Raw genomic sequence first — 17,110 nt, 5'->3', positions numbered from 1 at the left:
CCAGAGAGAAGCTAGGGACTCCTGATGGTGACAACACTCACTGATGATTTGGAATAGAATGTGAAGCCATGAAAATGACTGCTAAAAATGAAGTCTGATGAGAAATGAAATGAGCTATAGAACGTAAATCAAATCACCACAAGGTACACTTCAAACATCTCACAATTTCATGTCATACTACATCTCAACAAAGCCCAAATTTTAAAAATGAAATCAGCACATAAACAGCAAAATAGCAACATAAAGATCCTAAATGCAAAAAATAAAAATCTTCAAATTAACTCTCACACTTGAATTAAAGAGCAACCCTTTATCAACTAAAAGATGCCCTAATAGGGCCTGTAACTCACTTAAAATATAATAAATAATAATGACATTACAGAAATTTTACAGGTGTTAAAACATGAGATTATAAGTTTTCAGGGGTCATCTCTGGCTCTTCGATGACAGAAATATATTTTTGTTACTGCACTATCAAAATAAGAGCAGATTTTTTTCCTGCGATCATGTGCAAGGATGACGTGTTTGCTATTCCTTGTATTCTCCCAATTTGGTGCTTATCGCCAGCATCTTCATAAACACAACCACCTCTCCCCATCCCTGGAGCTTTGAAGAAGAATTGCGTAAGAAACTTCCAACACAGAGACAGAGAGGCAGGCCCTACCTGCCCGGGGAACACTGGGATCAGATTCAGAGGCTGCACCATCTCCCTCAAACGTACCACAGGAGACTAGTCTCAGAGGCCGAAACTCTTCTCATCAAAGAGCCAAATTAATCCCAAGAGTTCTCATATCAACTGTAGAACTTTTACAGACATGACTGACCCAGCAATCTCACTTAAAAATTAATGATGAATGTGTTTCGAAATACTCTTTCTATACCGATGACCTACTGTCTCTTATCAACAACCGGTAAAAAGCACACGGTATGAGTGTTCAAACTTGCTAAGTCTGTTTCTACCACTTAATCAGATGGAGTTACTCTTGGAATAAAATTTTAATAATTCTTTGCCAATATACTTGTACCAGGAAATGAAATTACTGGATTCCCAGATCTTTCGGGGGGGTTTTAAAGACATTTTTATGAAGATCTTCATAAGGTAGTCATAGGCAAAACTAGCAATGTCAAAAAACAAAGTAATCACCTTTCACTGAAGAATTTGTCTTCACTTTTTAATACCCTATACCCTGGGCAGTGACTAAACCTATGCTCCTGACAATGTTTCAAGGGAACAGTGAGATAGAGTGGGAAAAGTCTGGCTTAGGTGCAAGACACAAGTTTACCCTGACACAGTCACTCAACCACTAAATCATTTTTGTCCTACGGTTGTTGGTTTCTTCATCTACAAAATGGGCAACCACCATGTTATTATTCTAGGGATCCTACTGTACTCTGAAGCCTACAACTTGATACGAAATGCTCATTTCATTGGGATCCAGTCCACAACCCCCTATAAAGACACACAATTCACTGAGAACTCCATTAGTTACTAGCACTCACAGGGTTATAAATACAACACATACACTCAACTATGAATGCTGAGTAGGTCTTTAATCCTTGTCATTCATCATTCATTTATTCAAATATTTACTGAGCTTCGATCATGTGGTTGGCATTATCCAAGACATGGCAGACACAACGCTGAGCAAGGAGACCTGGCCCTAGCTCTCATGCAGCTTACAATCTGCTGGAAGACACACATCATAATCAAATAATCACACTAACATTAATGTGCTGCTGTGACAAATGTTGGGATGCAGAAGTGCACACAGAGGGAGTCAATAGCCAGGGCAAAGAACCACCTCTCAGTAGTAGCTTCAAAGAGCCTTCTCTCGGGACATCTGGGTGGCTCAGTCGGTTAAGCATCTGCCTTCGGCTCAGGTCATGATCCCAGGGTCCTGGGATAGAGTCCCACATAGGGCTCCTTGCTCAGCAGGGAGCCTGCTTCTCCCTCTGCCTGCCTCTCCTCCGGCTTATGCTCTCGGTCTCTCTCTGACAAATAAATAAAATCTTAAAAAAAGGGGGGGGCGCGCCTCAGTGGCTCAGTCGTTAAGCGTCTGCCTTCGGCTCAGGGCGTGTGATCCCAGAGTCCTGGGATCGAGCCCCGCATCGGGCTCCCTGCTCAGCAGGGAGCCTGCTTCTCCCTCTGCCTGCCTCTCCTCCGGCTTATGCTCTCGGTCTCTCTCTGACAAATAAATAAAATCTTAAAAAAAAAAAAAGAGGCTTAAAAAAAGGCTTTAAAATTAAGGTACTCTGCCCACAGACATACCCAGAGCTTGAAGGTAAACATATTGAGCAAGTGATTTCAAAACGAAATTAACACTGTTTAAATATAAATCTATGTCTCCAGAATTTTCAGACATCCTATAGAAATAGAAAAGTATACCTCTTAAAATCTTACCACCTTAGGGCAAATCATTTTGTCTGATCCTTTCTGGTAAAAATACAAACTATTTCCTTATCTGCACACCTCTCTTCAAAAGGAGTAGGGGACAAAAAACCCACAGAATGTCAATATCTACAACAAAGTACAAGAAACAGGAAGAATGTAACTTTACTAAGGAAAATCCAGTTACTACCAAATAAATACTTTCCCACCACCCACTACGTTCCAAAGACCTCGGTTCTTGAGGAAAAAACATCATACATACCATTTCACCAATAAAATGAAAATACCTCCAGGGAAGTGAGACAAACAAATAAAGCCCTCTTTGAGGAGGAAACAGTTGGGCTAAGTATTTTGGGAGTGAATATTCTATTACAAGAAGCAAAATTTTAGTAGCCTTAGCTGGCAAAACTGTAACACAATCCCCCAAATTTATTTTCCTTCCATACTGTATGAAGAATTGCAAAGACAATCAGTCAATTCTTTATGTTAAATTAATTGGACTGCATAATACAACCAAAAGAGAAATACTATATGCCTCAAAAGAAAGTAGGAAGAATCCTCTTTAAAGCATTTTGACTAGAAGACTAACATAAGGATCAGGGGGCTTCCTATCCCTAATACTCTTTTAAAAGACTGCATTTATAACAGACAAGCAAAAAACCTACATTTATAGTTAATAGTAATCTCTAAAAACTGCCAAGAAATACACACACACACATAAATGCAATTATAAAACTTTTTTTTTTTTAAATGTAGGCTCAATGCCCAATGTGCTGTTGAACTCGTGACTATGAGAACAAGAGTGGATTGCTCCAGATGCCTAGGCAGCTCGATCAGTTAAGTGTCTGACCCAATTTCTGCTCAGGTCAGGATCTCAGGGTTGTGAAACTGAGCCACAGCGGCTCCATGCTGGGCGTGGAGCCTGCTTAAGATTCTCTCTCTTCCTCTCCCTCCCCACCTCCCTGTGCGGGCGCGCCCTCTCTTGCTCTCCCTTTCTCTATTAAAAAAAAAAAAAAGAGAGAGAGAGAGTCACATGCTCTACCAACTGAGCCAGTCAGGTGCCCCTACAGAACAATTCTTATGATCACTTATCACAACTACAAAACAATTCTTTGTGATCACATATCACAATTACAAAACACATTTTTTGTGATCATGCATCACTAATACAATATAAACCAAAGCCTATGGTTTCTCAAATTTTAATAACACACAAATGAACCCCCAAATGATTCAACAGCTGGAATAGTACACAATTTGCCCTATCTTAATTTACCCAGTTCTTGTCAATTTCTCAAGTCAAATGAATTCATAAAACCTTGGAACCCAGGAGCCCCTGAATAGGGCTGACAGGTGTCCCATGATACCCCTAGGGCTGGCCTGGAGGCCCCTCAGGATCCACTGGGGACACTTAACAGGCAGTCAATGCATTAAAGGATAAGAAACTTGAGAGGAGAAAGACAGGAAAGGGAAGCTCAATGTTTTCCTCATCTTGATACAAATTATGGTTTTTCTCCTGTCCACTTTAGCAAAAACTCACAAGATGAAAGCATGCTTCCACTGGGATGTTACTTCAATTGCTTCCAAAGTCAAAGCTGCTAACCAAACTACAAAACAAAGACCTAAAAACGCGAAGCTACCAATATTTTCAACTTATTCAAGAAGTCAGTTAAGTAAATTTGCAATGAAGTACCAATATGTAATGTCACCCTGTTTTTCATCAGAATTCATGCTTTAAACAACCAGAGCTCCAAAATGTGCTTTACAAATAAAACATGTTTCAATAACTAAACATGTACACAAACGCACACACTGTTTACAGTATTTATAATAAAAATTATGGGGTTGGATTACTGTTAAATAATTTAATAAGCAAATGTTCACAATTAGTAATCCTTCTACACAGAAAAGTCCCCTTCATTACTTTCATCTTCTAGTAAAATGGAAAGACTGACCATCTCTATCACAAGTGTATCACATAAAACTGAAGTTCAATTATTCAACTAACATTTATTGGACACCTACTGTGTGCCAGGCAGCATGCTGAGGATAGAGGCACGGAAAATGTACCATATTCTCTGCCTTCAAGGAATGTGAAAGATAGCGGTATTAGTGTTCACTTTCACAAACTGAAAAATAATTCCATACAGATATTTATTTTTAAATTTCTACTCATTTAACCCAAAATATAATTCATATTAGCGGAGGAATCATTAACACTAGTGACACCCACAAATTACATTTTCATCTACCTTTATAACTCCATATCTAAACTATATTTATATTTTACATACATAGAATATATATTCTATTATCATGACTTCCCACAATCTGGGCTATTTCCACTATCCATCTTACACTCCTCCTCCTCTACTACACCTGTTCCAAATCGGCCAAGTGCTATTTTATACACCCTTAGGGCCTCAACCCCATGTCCCATAGATACTGACTCTCCAACACCTTGTCCTCTCAACTCCCATGGAGCTCAGTCCCCACACAGAATTCAGTATCGAGAATTATACACTTGAGGGGCACCTGGCTGGCTCTGTCAGTAGAGACATGACTCTTGATCTCAGGGTTATACGTTTGAGCCCCACATTAGGCGTAGATATTACTTAAAAAAAATAAAAGGAATTGTACACTTGAGGGCTAGAGGAAGCTTGTAACATATTTTTTATACTATTACACATTTTTTTTAAAGATTTTATTTATTTGACAGAGATAGAGACAGCCAGCGAGATAGGGAACACAAGCAGGGAGAGTGGGAGAGGAAGAAGCAGGCTCACAGCGGAGGAGCCCGATGTGGGGCTCGATCCCACAACGCCGGGATCACGCCCTGAGCCGAAGGCAGATGCTTAACCACTGTGCCACCCAGGCGCCCCACTATTACACATTGTAAAAGCAAATAAAATACTTTATACATAAAAATGTTTGAATGAGTTCTTGGAAACCAGACAATCCAAACCCTTCAAAGAGGCAACAACAAAAAAGAGAGGTCAATTATTTCTCATTGTTTGAAGGAAGAAGGTGCTTTCTGATATGAGTTTATAAGGGAATAGAAATACAGAGATCAGCGCCTAGCTCTGGCCAGTACAAGCCAACCCAATTTACAGCCATTACTCTGCCCTAATCCACTTCTCAAAGGTCAAAGAAACCAAGTCACTGCTAAAACTTAACACCCTTTCAAGAGTGGTATCCAAAAGGAAAGAGAAAAAAAAGGGATCATGAATATTCGAAAAACTTAGCAGATTAACTGTTTTAGAGGTAACAGGAAGAACCTTTCAAAATCAGGCAAGGCTTCTTCCCTATTCCAGGTATCAGAGCTAGCCTCTTTATATGGGCTCTCCCTGATTCCACACGCCTTAGGTTCAACTTTCCCCTTGAAACCTTGTTGGGCTGACCGAATGCCAAAATTTCAGAGAGATGATCTATTAATAGGAATATTCCTTTTTAAAAGTATTAATATAGGGGTGCCTGGGTGGGTCAGTTGATTAAGCATCTGACTCTTGATTTCAGCTCAGGTCATGATCTCAGGGTCATGAGATCAAGCACCGAGTGTGGCTCTGAGCTCAGTGTGGAACCTGCTTAAGATTCTCTCTCCCTCTCCCCGCTCTGCACTCTCTGTCTCTAAAAAAATAATAATAATAATAATTAACAACAATAAAAATATTAATATTGTACCTCTGAGAGGGTAAAGGGATGTGAGGAAAATAATATAATTAAAGCTCATTGTCATCCTAGCACTGATTAACAGTGACTGTGGCCATCCAGGAACACATTAGCAGAAATGAATTTGAACCATGTGCTTTACTATTTAAAGGAGATCAGCTTAACCAGGGGAGTAGAAGCTTCAAATGAAGAAAGGAGGATGAAGCCCGTTGAGGGCTGCCGGGGCAGGAGGCCACCATACGCCAGCACAGACTGGTGGGGGTAGAACATGGTTCCTTCCCTCTGTTTCACAGGACTCCACTATCACCATTAAAAGGTGAAAAACCTGTGCTGCAAATTAAACAGATTTCTTCAGTCTAGGCTGGGAACTCACCCACCACTTATAATACCAAATCTATACTACAAATGCCATCTGAGTTCCAAATAACCGAGTTCAGCTTTGGAACACAACCCAGTTCCGGGTTGAGGACTCAATGTACACAGTGCCTGCAAAACAGAAACTGTATCTGGGCTCTCAACCATTCAGGCTTCGAAAACCACATGGTTCACAACCATCCTTTGCAGGCGATAGGCATTATTTGTTCCACTTGACAATTTCAGCCCAGTGCAGGCAAGGTATATCTATATGGTCTAAGAACAAAATGAAACTCTCAGGGTACTAAAAGAACCAAAAACGGTTAGAAGTTAGATTAACTTTTCCTATAATAGCACTCTGAAGCAGCAATGGCTCAGATAAGAGAGAAAGCCTAAGATTACTCTATTTCTAAAACAGACAACAGGCATCTTATTAAATACCACCCGAAGAGCTACGGCCGGCACTCAGAGCTACAGCCGGCACTCGTTGGCTGAGACCCCTCCCTTGCTTGCCAAGAAAAACTAGGATGACAATGTTAAGCTAAAGACACTACTAACCACAAAATTAATTCACCACCTAGCTTGTAAACTGATGGGTCTCCCAATAAATCCTTCTGCTTAAGGGAGAAGATATCTCAAGTTTACATGTGTTTTTCAGTCACACTCATGCACCATCTGAGTTTTTACATTTGTAAGTCAGCCTCAATTCTTTAAGTTCCTAAGAATGAAAGGAATTAGAATCTTTAACTGGAAAAGAATGCTTGACCATTATGAAAAGGAATTTAAGTATCTTTCATGTGAAGTAAGCAAACAATGGTGATTAAGCATTTGTCCTAAGAAGGAGGTGCTTGTGAATTCTGTCAAGAACCCCTACAATATCAAGAGTGGAAAATACCCCCTCAAAGGCTGCACTCTCCCAACACTTCCTTTCCCACATGTGTTTATGGCCTTTCACAAAACTGAAAAACTACAGCTCTGTTCATTCAGGATGAAGACCTCAGCAGTTCTCAGAAAATGGGAACACACATCTGACCCCACCATGGCACAAAAAAGGCTCTTGCAGCAAACTGCCCTGTGCCCAGGTTCCCAGTCTGTCTTGGTTCCATGGAACCAGAATGACCACACTATGAAGCTGTGATCAACTTCTGCTAATCCTAAAGGGTTTTCACTATGCCTGTTACAATCTGTGTAGTTCCAGTACCCCAGAGCCTTGCTCCTATCAAAATTAGCGTCTCCATATGCATACGGCCTAATGGTGCCGATTATTCTGGCAAGACGCAATGCAAAGCCACCTTTGCAATACTAATTGGTCTTTGAAACTCTTGAGATAAATACCTACAACCACTGTTTACTAATGGTCAGATTATAAGATTGAGGAAATAAAAAATTTTTTACATTTAAACTAAGAAATCGAATCTACCAAAAGCTTATCCAAGAGATTCAGTGTATTTTTAAGTTCATCTAAAAAAACCTGAAAATCTGGACCAAGCTTCATAGTGTAAAATACACGCACAATCTAAAGATGTGAGAAAACGCACAAACATTGGTACAAACTACGGATAGTGGTGATAAACTGAAGAGGCAAACTCTGTGAGATCTGGCAAAAGACCGTGGTGGAAGGTTAAGAGGGAACTGGTGCATGCGGTCAAGGACTAAAAAGAGAAAGTACATCAGGTTCACACTGTAAAAAAAAAAAAATTCAAGACACTATAGATTGACACAACCAACTCTAAAAATGAATTTCACAAGACACATCTAAGGAGGTGGAAGGCAGCTGGGGGAGGGGGGGTGGAACAGTTACGTTGCAGATCTTGGGCAAGTCTCTCATGCTCCTATGACAACAGTCCCTTCAACTGTAAGAGGAGGAATAGACCAACAAGGTACTTTCCACTCTGGCTGTGATTCAGAATCACCAGGGAGCACAAGCCCAAGCAGATGTATTTATAAAGGTCTATAGCTGATCCTCATGGATAGTCAAGAGTGAAGACCTCTGGGGGCACCTAGGTGGCTCAGTCGGTTAAGCAGCTGCCTTCCGCTCAAGTCATGATCCCAGGGTCCTGGGATGGAGCCCACATCGAGCTCTCTGCTCAGCGGAGAGCCTGCTTCTCCCTCTCCCTCTCCCTCTGCCTGCTGCTTCCCCTGCTTCTGCTCTCTTGAGCTCTGACAAATAAATAAATAAAATCTTAAAAAAAAAAAAAAAAAGAATGAGGACCTCTGGACTTGAGAAATAATCGCCCAAACACCCTACAATGATATATTCTTAAAAAGGAGGTGAGATACTGGTGCTATGTATGATCCATTTTCATAATTTTTTAAAAAAATTAATGTAGGCAATTTCATGGCCAAAGGGGGAGGATATGTATTGTGAAATTATTGCCTTCAGTCATACAAAATATAAGCCTCCCTATACCGATCTGTATTCCACTTTCTCTCACTCTGACCTTTGCATTAATTTGACTTAATTTCTCTTTACTGTGGCAAACAGGAGGAACCATTTTTGTTATTAATGTGAAATTCAAATGACAGGCCCAGTTTAACATCCCATGTAGCTACTGAGGCTCTTTCCCAAATGTTAGTTTTCCACAACACTGCCATTCACATTATAACCAGATGAGGGTCTCAGGCACCACAGCGCAATCTCCTTCCAAACGCTAAAAAGATATCCATCTTTTCCAGGAACTAAACATTTTTCCGTCAGATAGACAGACAGACTGAATACAAAGGAGGCCTGAATAAGAGAAGCTTGTCTAAACAGACATTTCTAATTCGGATAGAAGGCAAAAACAAAATAAAACAAAATCCTGCCTCATCTTTAGTATTACCTTCCTAATCTAAAATTAGACATTTTCCCTCTCTTCAGTAATTCAACTTTGATTAGAAGTCTAAAATGCTGAGGTCGGAGTGGGAATCCATATTAATAGCTTAATTTCAGAAATAAAATGTATTAAACTTACCCTATTTGATTCTCCCCAGTTCCATTCATTAACAGACATTAAGAATGATGACAGAGGAAATACAAATTTACTCATGGTCTACTCAGGTAGCCCAGCCAGACACCATTAACATCCCTACAGAAAACAGGCTCAGGGAGGTGGGATAACTGGCAGTCACAGCTATTAAGAAGTGGAGCCAAGAGTGAAACCCAGCTCAGTCTAGCTCTGAAGGCCTGCACCTTTCATTGCCTCAGTTTCTCTAAATATAAGACTCTCTTAGAGCAAGAAACTACAAAAGGTAGGGATGGCTCATTAAGTCTGAAGGGATGAAGAAATTTGAAATTTATTTTTCTTTTCTTTACTACCTAACCATAATCCAACGACTTCAGTGAACACAAAAAGAGAAATGTTCCCAAACAGCCAACCAGTTTCTCCTAATTCTCAAGACGATACTAACCGGGGGCACACCTGGGTGGCTCAGTCAGTTGAGCGTCCGATTCTTGTTTTCAGCTCAGGTCATGATCTTGGGGTCGTGAGGTTGAGCCCCACATCAGGATCTGTGCTCAGCATGGAGTCTGCCTTAGTTTCTCTCTCTCCCTCTCTCCAAAATAAATAAATCTTAAAAAACAAAAAGATACTAAGTGGAGTATTTTCAATGAAACTATTAAGAGTGAACACAGGAGCACAAAACATAACTAAAGACTACTAGAGTCAGATGCTCTGAGAGAAGCAAGAGAGCATGAACCAAAGAATGAAAGGCAAGAAGGCGCGTGCCCTGAAAACCCAGTTTACACCCGTCATCAGGTGTACGGAGGGAGGTTCCAGTACTGACTGACTCAGGACCATCAGGGCTGGCTTGCTGCGTTTGGTGTGACTAAATCACACCAAACTAAAACCGTTCCCTGACCGTCTGTCCTACTGAGAAGGCTGTGCACCAGTCATCACTGTTCATTAGGGGGAAAGAACCTGGATGAGAAGGTTCTGCCCTCAGGAAAATGTTTCAAATGCTCGGTTTTACATCTGAACAATTTTTGGCAAGAGCTGGACTTAGGTGCCAGAAAGACAGAGGGGGATAACCCTGTACTTCCTGTTACTTTCACACAGGCAACAAAGATGTCAATAATCATCAGAGAAACCCACTGACCTCAAGATCTTTCCAGTTAACTTCGATAACCCTTCATTCAGCAAATAACCCAAAAGGCGCTCGAGACCACGCTGTGTCTGCCTCCCATAGGAACTTCACTCTCACATTCTGCCTTCTATGGAAGGCCCTTTCAGACAGTAAGCTCAAGTTCGGGTCCAGTTCCCTGTAGCAGACAGTATTGATGAATGTCTGAGGTGTGAAGACAGGGACCATGTCGGCCTGCAGGGTTGAGGAAGGTTTCATGGAGGATTCCAAAGGACAAGTGGGATTCAGCAGATTGGGGGTAACTAGTAAGTTCATCCTAAGAAGATCTGAAGGCAAGGAAGTTTCAGGAAGTGGCAACAGCGATGAAAACATAGGAAGGAGAGTAGTGAGAGATGAGGCAAGCTGAAATCAGAGACACCTTGATCCACAACCACGTGAAGAAGCCTGAAGTTTAACCACAGACAGGAGGTGGGAAGCCAGCAGAGGATTTAAAAAGGGGAAGGGCATGTTCCTCATGAACCCTTTATGATCTAGAACTAATTTAAATCTTTCCCTAACCCTTTCACGTTTGGTTTTTAATTTATAGAACCAAAATATTGATGAGGATGTGATTTAAGGTCTAAGTAACTTTTTTTTTTTAAGATTTTGTTTATTTATTTGAGAGAGAGACAGCAAGAGCACAAGCAGAAGGAGGGGCACAGGGGAGGGAGAAGCAGGCTCCCAGCTGAGCAGGGAGCCTGAAGGGGCTCAATCCCAGGACCCTAAGATCATGAGCTGAGCCAAAGGCAGATGCTTAACCAACTGAGCCATCCAGACACCCAAGCTCTAAGTAAATTCTAACTCCATTATCAACTGACTCTCATTATGCATAAATTGGACTTCACCAAAATTAAAAACTTTTGTGCTTCAAAGGATACCATCAAGAAAGTGAAAAAGTAACTCACAGAATTGGAGAAAAATTTTGTAAATGATACATCTGATAAGATACTATATAATCTAGAATATATAAGTAACTCATAACAATAAAAGGATAATCAATTTAAAAAGAAGAAAAGCATCTAAATAGATTTCTTCAGAGAAAATATACAACTGTCTGCTAATTACTTCAGAAAACGCTGGACATCATTTGCCATCAGGGAAATGCAAATCAAAACCACAATGAGATACTGCTTCACACCCACTAGGATGGCCAGAGTCAAAAAGTAAGAGAATAACTGTTGACAAGGATGTGGAGAAACTGAAACCTTTATACTATTCTGGTGGAATTGTAAAATGAAGCTGCTCTGGAAAACAGTCTGGCAGTTCCTCTAACAGTTAAACACAGAGTAACCAATTTGACCCAGCAAGTCCCAAGAGAAATGAAAACACGTCCACGCAGAAACTTGTACAAGACACCCAAATGTCCATCAGCTGAAGAATGGATAAACAAAACATGGTATATCCATACAATGGAATATTATTTGACCATTAAAAAAGGATATAGTACTGATGCATGCTACAACATAAATAAACCTTGAAAACACTTAAACTTATAAAAGACATGAAAGACCATATACTGAATGATCCCATTTGTATGAAATGTCCAAAATAGGCAAATTCACAGAGCCAGAAAATAGATTAGTGGCTGCCTAGAGCAGTGGAGGGTGGAGAATAGGGGGGTTGAAGGACCGCTAACAGGTATGGGGTTTCTTTTTGGACTGATGAAAATGTTCTAAAAATGTGGTGATGACTGCAAAACTCCGTGAATATAATAAAAACCACTGAATTGTATACTTTAGATGGGTGAACTGTATGGTATGTGAATTATATCCCCAAAAGTAGTTATAAAACAAAAAAAAGATTCCATTATGCATTACTGAAATATAAATAAGCTCTCAAAAAGTATAGAACCTTGTTCACTCATTTTAAAGGATCCAAACTAGGGCAAAGAAAACCCAGAGAGATTCTATTACTTAAGATTCTAGGTACTAGGTCATACTGAAATATTCATGAGGATTTCCACGTTTTAATACAGAAAAGACACCTTAAGTTGGAAAAGACAGAGAAGTGTCAAAAAAGAGGTTTTATAACTCAGAAACAGGATAACACAGAGAAGCCACCAAATGGAAAACAAACATGGATTTGTACCCTGCTATGAAAGAGACACCCAAATTTATTACTGTTCCACCTCTGAAAAACTCAAAGGCGAAACAGCCCAGTTAATCATATCTGTTTCTAGGGGCTCCTTGGTGGCTCAGTCCGTTGAGCGTCTGCCTTCGGCTCAGGTCACGATCCCCGCGTTCTGGGATCGAGCCCCAGGTCCAGCTTCCTGCTTAGTGGGGAGCCTGCTTCTCCCTCTGCCTGCTGCTCCCCCTGCTTGTGTGCTCTCTCTCTCTCTCCGACAAATAAATAAATACAACCTTAAAAAAAAAATCTGTTTCTAAAGCACCAGTTTGTGACAAATCAAAGTATTAAGAAATAATTTGCCATTCCCAGTTACATAACTGAGAACTGGTAACTTATCCTTTTGAACATTCCATTTCACAGATATTGGAGTGACTCTCCTCATCATGGTTGGGGTGGATCCCAAAAGTGACAGGTGCATTAAACATAAAATGTAAACCAAAAAATCCAACAGTGTTTAAAAAAGTACTGTGTGTCACCCTGAATCTAATCCTGAACTGTGTAAAGTAACAGACATAAATGCTCATTAGCACAATCTGCAAAGTAACAAATGAACATGAAAAATTCAATACTGTATGCAGTGTGAGAGCTCACTGCTATGTGTCTATTAAAATTCGTCAGGCTTCAATGTACCTTCCACAAATAATCAAAAACAAATATGGCACATTTGTCAAAAAGGTGTGGACCCGACCTTTATACCAATCTTTGTTCAATCCTCAGTACATATGACTATCACCTACCACAAAACATTGCACTGCACGGAGGCCTAACATTCAAGAGAATGTTTTATTTCACTTCTCTCCCAAGTAGTTATGCAACCTCTCAGACCCAAGGGTTACTACTAGACTTCAGAGCCAAACACTGTGACTCTGAAATGTACCTCCACTCAAAAAAATAAAAACAAAAATAAAAAAATAAAAAATTACTTTAAGTTTGTTTTCTGAAATATACAAAAATCAAGTCCAAAACAGATTTCTCCCACTTCTTCAGTTTTACAGGGAATGCAGAAAGTGAAGTTATACAAACAGATATCTATTTGCCTTCACAAATGAACAGACGGTACAAAGCAACTGCTTATACTTCATCATGTTTTTGTCTATTCTACCAGGCCCTGGTGTCAGGAGAGAGTTCTGCCAGATAAGGACAATGAAATGCATTATTATATAGAGTGACTAAGAGCCCTGCAAGTACTGTTTTAGAACGTAATCCCAGGCAGGAAGGCAGCGGGAAAACGGCCTAATATTTTGTGATAACTATTACCAAAAGTAAAGACACTGGCCACCGGGGCCAATTTAAAAACACGCACTACATTCAATTCTGTTTAAATGTCTTATAAGGAAGAAAGGCCTTTGTATCTTCCTATCCTGGGGAAGACAACAACTTGCAATTTGCTTCTCACACCGAATCCCACGTTTGCAACATGTAGAGCAAGTACTTCAGACACCACAAAACAAGGGCAGCCTACATTAAGGCCAAATATAGGATGTGATTCTAAACCACGATGCAGTAAAGCCTACGTTTCCTTTTCCAGCGATCAAAACCCTTTGAACACTCCCAAAAAAGGACGGCAGGGCCAGCGCCTCCCTCCAAGAGGAAGCCCCTTTCTTCTCGGCTCTCCCTTGCAGCCTGCCACTTCCCCCAACACATTCAAATCATTTGAGAGACGGCTAGCTGCTGTGTGCGCGCCTGTGTGGACAGGCGGGAGAGCTGGGTTCCTGCATTTCCACCCTCTCCATCTGACCTCATCCCCAGTCATTCAGGCGCAGCGGAGCCCCACCTGCACCTCGCTCCTTTTGACTGCGTCCCTCGCCAGCTGTTCCGCTATTAGGGGAACACGTCTCTGAATCACCCGGTTCACTCCGACGCTCCAAGCCCCCGACCCTCCAGCGTTCCGGCTCCGTTCTTCCTCTCCCAACCCCCCGCCAGTCCCGGCCCTCCCAGCCCGCCGCTCCCACCGCCCCGCTCAGCGCTCTTCCCAAGCTGCCCCCGCCCACATTACTCCAGTTCTAGCCGTGCCCCGCCCTTCCCGACCCCCGAGCTAGATCTTCAGGGCCCGGAGCTGGCCTCGCACCCACAGCCAGCCACCCTCAGGCTGGACCGCCGCCCTCGCCCCTCCCACGCAGGGCCCCAGCTCGCCCTGGCCCCACGTGAGCCCGGCCACTGCCCACCCCCCCAACCCACTCGCTCCCTGGGGCGGCTCAAACCCCGCCCCCAGGCCCGGCGCCCCGCGGCTCAGCGCCCCAGCCCCGAACAGCCCTTCCCCACCCCCGACCCCACCCAGCCAGGCGGGTCCCCAACCCCTAAAACCCTTCCTCCAGCAGCCCCGTCCCCACCCGACCCGCGGCTCTTCACCCTGCCGGGAGGCTTCTAAATCCCCAAAAGCCTCCCCTGGGCAGCTTCCTCCCCACAGGGACCCCGGTTCACCCTCCCCAGGCCAAGCGGTTCCGTCCCGAGCCTCCCGCAGCAGCCCCTGCTCCAACCCGCTGCACACCGGCCGGCGTGGGGGGGGCTCGGCCCAAGGGTCCGCGCCCCGCGCGCCCACCACAGCCCACTCCCCTCCACCGGGCCCTGCTCCACGCCCCGCCGGCTCCTGTCAGCCGGCGCCGGCACATGCTGAGAGGACCGGTCGGCCCGCCGGCTCGCTCCCGAGCGGTCCCGCCAGGCGCGCGCTGCTCACCAGGGCCGAGGTGCCTGAGGCGCCGCCGCCGAAGTCCCCGCTGCAAAACCCGGCGAAGCCTCTAACCGCTGCCGCCTCCCGCCTGGCACTGAGCGCCGCGCGGGGGAGGGGCGCGGGCAGCAGCCGCGGCCGCCGCCGCCGCACGCAGGCCCCGCCCCCGCGCCGCGCCGCGCCCAACCAAAGGGCCCTCGGGCTGCGGCGCGCCACGCCCACTTCCGGGAGGGGAAGCCCACTCCCCACCCCTCGTTCCACGCCCCACTCTCGTTAGCGCCCCCTCTGGTCGCGCCGAAGGATGCCGGTGGGCTGCGGAGGAAGGCGGTACCCAAGCACACGCACCGCCCACTAGTCCACTAGCCGGAGGGCCACGCCCATGGGCGCTCCCGAGCCACGCCCGCTGCTCCTCAGAACCGGGAGCGGCGTTCTTAGGGCTCCGCCCACTGACCCGCTTGGGTCTGCAGGGCCGCATCCCCCGGCTCCTCAAAGATGCTTACAGAGGCCCTCAAAACCGAAACATCAGCTCCTCTGAGCCCGCCCACTGCCCCATCCAAGCCCTTACCCGGCCTCCTAGCTCCCTAAGCCCGCCTCCCCTCCCAATGCTTCCGAATTGGCCAAACGGCGCCACAAAACCCTGCCCTGCTGCTAGAAGCCCCACCCACGGACCCCAACCCGATTCTCGGCATCACAAGCCTCGCCCACTGCCTATGTAAACCCGTAAATCTCCAAGCCCCGCCCCGAATTCTCGAACTCCCGCCTCTGCCTTCCGAAGTTCCGCCCCTGGTCCCATCACACCCTCCCACCACTACCTCTGGGGACTGCTGGCGCTCCCGCCCTCCCTCCACTTTCCATTGTCGCATTCCTAGCACAGGGTGGCTACTCTTGGGCTGGGCCACACCACTCCACAAGGAAGTCCCGTCTTGACCCTATTTTGCAGGTGAGGAACAGGGTTCTTCCCTTCCTTTTGCTCGCCAAAGTCCCTCACCCGTTTGTTCAATAGCTGGGCCGCCCAGGCCAAAGATCAGCGGATTCGAGTTCCAGCTTTGCGGCTGTCAGCCTGTGTGTCCTGGGTCAGCTCCCTTCACCTCTTCGGGCCAGAATTTCCTGATCTTTAACATCAAGTCGTCCTGTTACTAGCCAGAGCCCCATTTGGAAATACCAAGCTCTGAAATACCAAGATTTGGGGAAATGACCTGAGGAACTGAATGAACAAAGCAGACCTGCGGAGGGGTGGTTACCATCCAAAGCAAGGCATCTTTGCAGTTAAGGCGGGGGGGGGGGGGGGGGGTTTTCATGTTAAGCATTAGCCTCGGAAATATGTGTTCTGTAAATTATGGTCCACCGGAACCTAAGGAGCTATAACAGTAGCTTACCTATCCTAAGCCTCAGTTTCTTTATCGGTAAAATAGGGACTGTAGCAGCCACTCCTGGAAGGATTCCAGGAGCTTAGTAATGCACTTAGCAGGGTGACTAACTCGTGATGAGCCCTCAACAAATGGTACCTGATGCTGCTATTGCTGGGCCTCAACAAAGTGGAGGGGTGAGTTTCGTTTTGCCTTCAAGCAGCCACTGACAGGAGGGACTGAGCACCCCTTCTACAGAAAGATTTGGCTACGACGTCATTTAAACAAGATGGAGTTGGTGGGGCACCGAATGCAGCGCCGGGCATCTGGCCATGCACAAAAACCATTGGCTATGATTATGATTCCTATTTTTAGTGAAGCAAGGGCATTGTTAGCAGCGAGCTCTGAGTGGTTTGGGGAAAATGAGGGTTGATGCAAGTGCTTTGAGACGGAACCGGG

At 44.3% G+C, this 17,110-nt stretch overlaps 1 protein-coding gene across 2 annotated transcripts in view; it reads right to left on the bottom strand.

The window, feature by feature from the left end:
- The window catches only part of CORO1C (coronin 1C), a 72,804-nt gene extending 57,380 nt beyond the window's left edge, over nt 1-15,424 (bottom strand). The window contains exon 1 of one of the 2 annotated variants that reach the window (XM_040619820.1): nt 15,315-15,424. The gene's annotated coding sequence lies outside the window, so the exon portion shown is untranslated. Of the gene's footprint in view, nt 1-14,414; nt 14,436-15,314 lie in introns of those variants that run through there. The other variant, XM_008707638.2, reaches the window with a different exon arrangement.
- Between the last annotated feature and the right edge of the window lie 1,686 nt (nt 15,425-17,110).

The sequence above is a fragment of the Ursus maritimus genome, unplaced genomic scaffold (genome assembly GCF_017311325.1).
Source record: "Ursus maritimus isolate PB19 unplaced genomic scaffold, ASM1731132v1 scaffold_33, whole genome shotgun sequence".
Taxonomy (NCBI): domain Eukaryota; kingdom Metazoa; phylum Chordata; class Mammalia; order Carnivora; family Ursidae; genus Ursus; species Ursus maritimus.
This window is presented reverse-complemented; position numbering and strand designations above follow the sequence as displayed.